The sequence below is a fragment of the Pyxicephalus adspersus genome, chromosome 4 (genome assembly GCF_032062135.1).
Source record: "Pyxicephalus adspersus chromosome 4, UCB_Pads_2.0, whole genome shotgun sequence".
Lineage (NCBI taxonomy): Eukaryota > Metazoa > Chordata > Amphibia > Anura > Pyxicephalidae > Pyxicephalus > Pyxicephalus adspersus.
Window position 1 is genome coordinate 34,019,197 of NC_092861.1, and position 6,994 is coordinate 34,026,190.

Below are 6,994 nucleotides of genomic sequence, written 5' to 3' on the forward strand. Positions count from 1 at the left end.
TTCATGTCATCAATATTTTAGGCATGGGGGCACATGAAGATAATGACAGTATTCTTCCTAGAAACTTTTCTCACCACCTGGGTGGTGAGAAGCTGTAGGCATGTGGTGGCCTCCGTATTGTGACCGCAATCATTCCTGGACCCAGGGTTAGGTCATTTAGGGTTCTCTTCAGTCTCTTTTAGCTGGGTGCGCCACCTGGCAATTTTCAGTAACCACCTGACTGATTTTGGGTAGTTACTGAAAAATGCCTGGTGGTGCATCCAGCTAAAAGGGTCCGAGGAGAACCCTGAATGACTCTATACGGTTGACATTAAAAGAAAAAAAAAGAGGAACATTTCCTGATCACTTGTACCCTTGTAAACTACAAATATGAACATTAAAAGACAGGACAACTTCTCTGTGGCCAATGAAACAGCCATGTGCAAGAATTCACTAAATTAAAAGCCCGTCCTTGTCATTAGAACAGAATAACTGACTATACTAAAGCACACACTGAACCCCTTTACTGACACCCAGTAGAGCAGGGTCGTCAAACTCTAGCCCGCAACATCCTTTTTTTGGCCCCCAAAGAAATCCTAAATATGAATTGCAGCTGGCCCGCCGCTGCGTTGAAATAGCACCGCTACTTAATATGTCAATGTTTCCGTGTATCAGTGAGCTCCCCACTTACCTTTGTTTGTCTTCCCCACTCCTTCCCCCTCCCCCCATCTACCTACCGGTACTTATTATGTTTACGACCTTTTAATTTTTTTTTCTTACCTACTGTTTATGTATCTTTACCGTTTATTGGGTTTAAAAGCACAGTACAGCACTGCCACTATCTTACTGTTACCTATACAAGAGATTTATGTAACATTATCGGATGTACCGATCATCCTGTATGCTATATTTATGATATGTTTCTATACATATGTCTGGTTCTTTTGTTTTAGTGCTCCCTTTTTTTCCCTTTTTTCTCCTCTTATCTCTGTATATGAAAAATGTTCAATAAACACAAAAAAGAAATAGCGCCGCTACTACAATTCCCAGATTCACTGGCTTCTATAGACCAGCAGCCTCTCTGCCTATGCGTGGCCCCGCATTGGACTGTTTTATAGACGCAAGTAATGCCAGGAATTGTAGTAGAGACATCATTCGCGTCTATAGGCCAGAGGCCTCCCTGCCTATGCGTGGCCCCGCTTTGGACTGTTTTATAGACGCAAGTAATACCAGAAATTGTAGTAGCGGCATCACTCGCGTCTATAGACCAGCGACCTCTCTGCCTATGAGTTGCCCCGCATTGGACTGTTTTATGGATGCAAAAAATGCCGGGAATTGTAGTAGCAGCATCACTCACTACAATAGACCAGTGGCCTCTCTGCCTATGTGTGGCCCCGCATTGTGGACGGTTTTCCAGACGCAGGGAATTGTAGTAGCGGTGCTATTTCAGTTTCAAGTTTGGCACGCGACTTTGTCTAAGTTTTTAATTTTGGCCCACTGTGTATTTGAGTTTGACACCGCTGCAGTGGAGAATGGTTACAGATAGAATCTTTTTAAAATATCATTGAAATGCGTTTTTTTATTTTAGTTGAAATATGTATGCAGTACATAGTGCTGTTCCTGAAACAGAGAACAGTAAGAGCCTTTTATGTGCAGTCCATTAGCCCTGAATAATGGCACTAGAATCCGCTGTACCTTGCCCCCTCCTGTGCTCACTCATTAGGAAACAAAGTTTGCTCTGACAAGTGCCGCTCTGTAGGCTAAGGTGGAACAATTGTGCTTTGCCCTGGCATGTCCTTGAACAAAGAACACAATCCACCAGAACATTTTAGTGGCTGGTTTCTCCTATGCATGACTGAATAGATAACACAATATTCTGCTTATTTCTAAAATATCATAAGCTTACACACCCAGTGAAGGATCACTGACAATTCTGCCTTTGCCTTCATATATCGAACATTCAACAATGTAACGTCCGGTGGTTTTTTGCTTGTATGTATGAAATGGGTCTACAGCATTTTCCAAGCTGTATGTCTGATTTTGGCATTTACTGCCATATGGATGTTATTTAACATGAACCTCTAGGTTCTAGAAGTGGTCATTTTCACAAACAAATGTTAGTAGAGATTTATTTGCTCAGATTCAATTCAGTTTCTTTGGATCATACCAAAAATCCAATAAATCTCTGTGTTCAATCTAAAATACAATGATGTTCAGGGTTGCCACTACTTACCTTGCACACTGGGACAACGAGATGAACATTGCTTTAGATGCCCAGCAACGACAAAGGATAATACAGAATTTAACCACAGGATTCTTACCAGATGGCATCGTACTCCATCCCAACTACATCTGATCTTCCCCTGAATTTCGGATCATTGTTGGTGATTTGACAATGGGAATGGGTTTGGGAAATAGTACAAAAGTTTACAGATTACACAGTACCAGAGGACCCCAAATTCTTTCTTCTTCACCATGGCTCTCTTACACAAAACATAAGTGGTCAGACATTTGCTGAATGCTGCCAAGCTCTGTATACAGCTGCTTTGGAGATCGAGCACCTGTCCCTCCATGGCCCAATGATTTGGTATTAATAAGGAAAAAAAGCTTATGGAAGACCTTAGTGGGGGTCTTCATAATAGAGATTCCAAACCATGTGGTACTATTGGAAATTATTTTTTGACTCCTCAGAGTATAGGGAGGTAAATGTGTTCCTGAATAGCAAAATCCAATGTGGTTATTGTAAACTTCATTGATGTATGTCCACCAGCATGTGTGTACAACATAGTTTGACCTTGCAGATTTTATATAATTTAATGTCCACTACACTGTGCACCAGTCGGGTTATTATGCATCACAAAAACTGCCTTTGCTGTATACTGTCAATGTAACCCTTGTAGAAATCCTGCTACTCTTGTTTCTTTATGTCTTTTGAAAATGTAAAAATTGAAAATAAATAATGGTATAAAAAAATGATCTAATTGTTTTCACAGAAACATTATAGTAAATAACTCAAAAAACACAACCTACCCTACAAATCACCTAATAACACTGTCTTGATCTCCAAATCTGTCCAACTGCTGTATTTATGTTGGATTATCTGTTCATTAACTTTCAGAAGTGATTAAGGCTAATTAGTGGTTCAGCCACACAACTGATCTCTCCCAAATTAAAAGCAAATACATTTTATCTGTTGGCAGGGTCTGTCAGCTGGCATTCTGACAAATTCCACTATCTTGTGTCCACGCCTGGTCAGAACAGTTCATTGCCCCTGTGTACCAAGCATGGAAGGTATTGGAGAGTTTATTCATTGAAGAATCTTTTGAAACATCAAGTTTTGAAATTTTGATCTTTATGAGACCAGATAATGACTGGAATCAAAGGCTCTGTACACACTTGAAATGCTTCTCGTCCGATATTCGGCTCAGGGCCGATATCGGACGAGAATCTGGCGTGTGTACAGAGCCCATCTTCCATCGTCCGAACGACCATCCTACCCGATCCACGGACGATGGGTGACGAACGATCTTGATGGAAAAGAAAGTGCACTGGGGTGCCGCTCCGTCGTTCTCCCCCTCCACTCCCCATAGAGCAGAAGGTGCTGTATGTACAACACTCATTCATGCGTCATGCAGTCCTTAGTCGTTGAAAAGGATTGTGAAAGATCCTTTCCAACGACAATTATTGCACGTGTGTACCCAGCTTAATATGTATGACTGCATTAAACCGAAACCACACAGACAGACAAGGCTTTCCATAGTCAAGCTTTTTGGTTCTGTACAACCAGATCTGCTCCAGACTCTAGACGGTAAAATCTGTACAATCTGGATTTAAATGTGAAACCCATATCATAAGACCTCTATAAGCCTTGAATGTATGTAGGTGGTCCATATATAGGTAATTAAATATATAAATGAACCTTTAGCGGACAATATACAATCTATGTATACCTTCCTATATACAATGTGGTGACTGAACATATTCACCCTGGGGCAGAAAGACTGTAAAAAAAAGCTAATGGGCCACTACTAGGACTGAAAAGCTGCAATATAATACACTTTTGTTTTAGGTTTAGATATGCTGTAAAGTATGTTTACAAAACAGCACTGAATAGTAATCACTCCAAGTAAATAGACACTATGTCAGGTTTCCTGCAAAAAGCCTTGGAACCTTTAATCTACCTTAGCACATTTACATGCAAATGGTGACCAATTCCTTTGCTGGTTCTGGCATGACCCTCGGGCTGCCTATGGCATTTAGGAGACATCAAAGAGCTGGTCTGCATTTAAAATCATGGAATCCATTATTGAGAGGTCAAGGGGTACACAACAATCTGAATTTTTACAAATAACCTGTCCTTTGCATATGATAATTAACTTTAAAAGAAACCTGTAAGCATGAAAGTAGCCATTGCTACTATGCTGCTACATTGCTACTTTAGGTATCTAGCATTTTCATATGGAGATCAACAAACATTGCCTATAAATATCTCTAAGTTTCCTCTGCTCCTCGTTATCAGAAGACAAATCTCTTATGAACAAAGGAGAAATAAACTTACTCTAAATATCACAAAAATATTATTTACACCTGAACCTAACCACCTATTGAAATGTTTACAGAAATGGAGTTACAGCCAGTCATTTGTGTATTTATAACCTCTATACTATTAAGTCATCATTGTATAAGCCAACTACAATCAATGAGGCGCAACCTGTGGACAAAACTTATGAAAGCACATACTTAGTAACACATGATTGATTTCATAAACACCGAAAACATATCTGCATTTTGTCATATCATTTATACTACACACTTCATTGGTGGATTTTAGGCGGCAAGGGCGACTTAGGTGATATGTTATCGCATAAGAAGGTTGTTTCCCACGAGAAAATATTTGTTATGTAAAGTTGAACAAAACAAATCTGGGCATGTAGTTGGAAAGAAGGTAATGGTAAAAAGGAAAGTCTCCAGGCTATTGTTGGGTTCTCCCTCTCTCTCCAACGCACAGAAACAACATGTAGAGGCAGTACGTTCATATAAATTGTTCAACATGTTTCCCCATCATGATGACTCACTTAATACATACGTTTTCTATGTTCAATCTTGCCAAAGTAATACATAGATATCAAATACATGAATGGCTAAATTTCATCTGTGTGCAACCCAGAAACACATGGATATTACCCATGGGTGGCAGATTAGGTGCGCTGATGCAAGCACTGCTGTCTCATGGAAGGAGTTATTCAAATATCAGACTTGATGGATGGGTGTCAGTATGCAGGAGTCGGAGTTCTTAGCCTTTTTTTATTCGGATACAGACTTCCCTATATACAACTCACATGTAATAATAAGCCTCTATTATTAAAAGGTGATTGATTAATGAAAGGTTAGGGAAAATTTAGCTGGGGATAGAAAGAGAGATGATGATGAATGTAAAAAGCTCACAGTGTGCACTGAAATCAGAAAAATTAATTTTAGTATAGAAGAGGAGCCTGTAGAATTGTGTAAAGATAGAGCTCTGCTTTCATTCCAACAGCAATCTGCCATGACTCATGAAAGAAGCAAGAAAATGTCACCGATGGACTTTCTCAAAATCCTAAACTCTGATCAGTAAAGTCTCTCAATATATTTAATATGCTGACCGATAAAATATATTAGAGGCATTCATAGTTTCATATGGCTTGATAGTCAAATGTGTAAAAATAACTAAAAGAGGCCCAGATAAGCATTACTGAAAGTCTACAAGCAGATGTAGATGAAATAATATCTCCTACATGATGAGCTTGAAGTGTGTTAGACTTGAATATTTAGGACGTTAGAAGAACGTATTTGAAGAACTAAGCATTCTGTGCACTCAGAATCCCCCAGCCCTAATATCTGACAAACTGTTCTAACCTTGTTTTTGGATCGAGCCACATTTAAACACGGTTTCAGTGAAAATGTATCTTCATTTGTATTCATATAGAAAGTCCAAGCTTCATATGCCACAACAGGGGAAGTCACAACTCTTACATTATATTTATAGTAAAACTTACTTGAACCTAAAAAGTTTATTTAAAAGTATCAGCTCAGATAGTGGGGATGCAAATAGAGTGAATTCAGTGGAGTTTCTGGGTCAATTAAAGTTTGCAAAACATTAGGCTTATAGAACTGTGATTTAAGAATCCATATTAAATCTGAAGTAGGCAATTTATTTTAAAAATATCTGCTCCTACAAAATGCTGACATGGCCATTTCTTTCCCAGAGACTTTGTATATTTTTTTCCTTTTTCTGCTTGCAATGATTCTCCTATTTCTGACACCACTGATTTCTATAGTGCATTTTCACTGTAAGCATCTCTTACATGCAAGATATTAAAATGGAAGTATAGACAAGTTGCATATACTGTATAAGGTTGGCTATGCTGTTCTATCATATATACAAATGTGGAGAATGTGAAGCCACCTTACGTGGTTACATGGAGAGATGTTGTACTTGGCTGGATCACTGGGTAAAAAAAGTTATTAAAGTTATTAGAAGAAAACTGCTGCAGCTACCACATCAAAAAATGCAAAAATATTACATTTTGTGATTGCTCTTTTTTCCCACAAATAGCTGTGGAATGTCCAGGAAGTGCACAAAGATATCGCCTTTATCTTATCAGGCGAACAGGGCAATCCTTATGATTGCCAAAATGTGCAAAAATAATAATTCCCTACACTACACTTTCTCTAAGCGGTGATGTTTTATATGTAGCAGGTACAGAGAAACCTTGAAACTTTCTACACAAACAAGAGGATTATGCAGATTTCATAGAATACCAGCAGAGCTCTTTACACAAACCTGTAACTCTATGCAAATCTCACAAATCATGCTAGATATGTAGCCAAAAAGTGAGATCTGATGAATGGCCATTGGACTTCTAGTTGTGGAACAAGAATGATGCGGGATCATGGAGGATGATACATTGCAACAATAATATCTGCCAACAATTTGTTTAATAAGACATTATAAACAGTCCTTTACAACTTACAT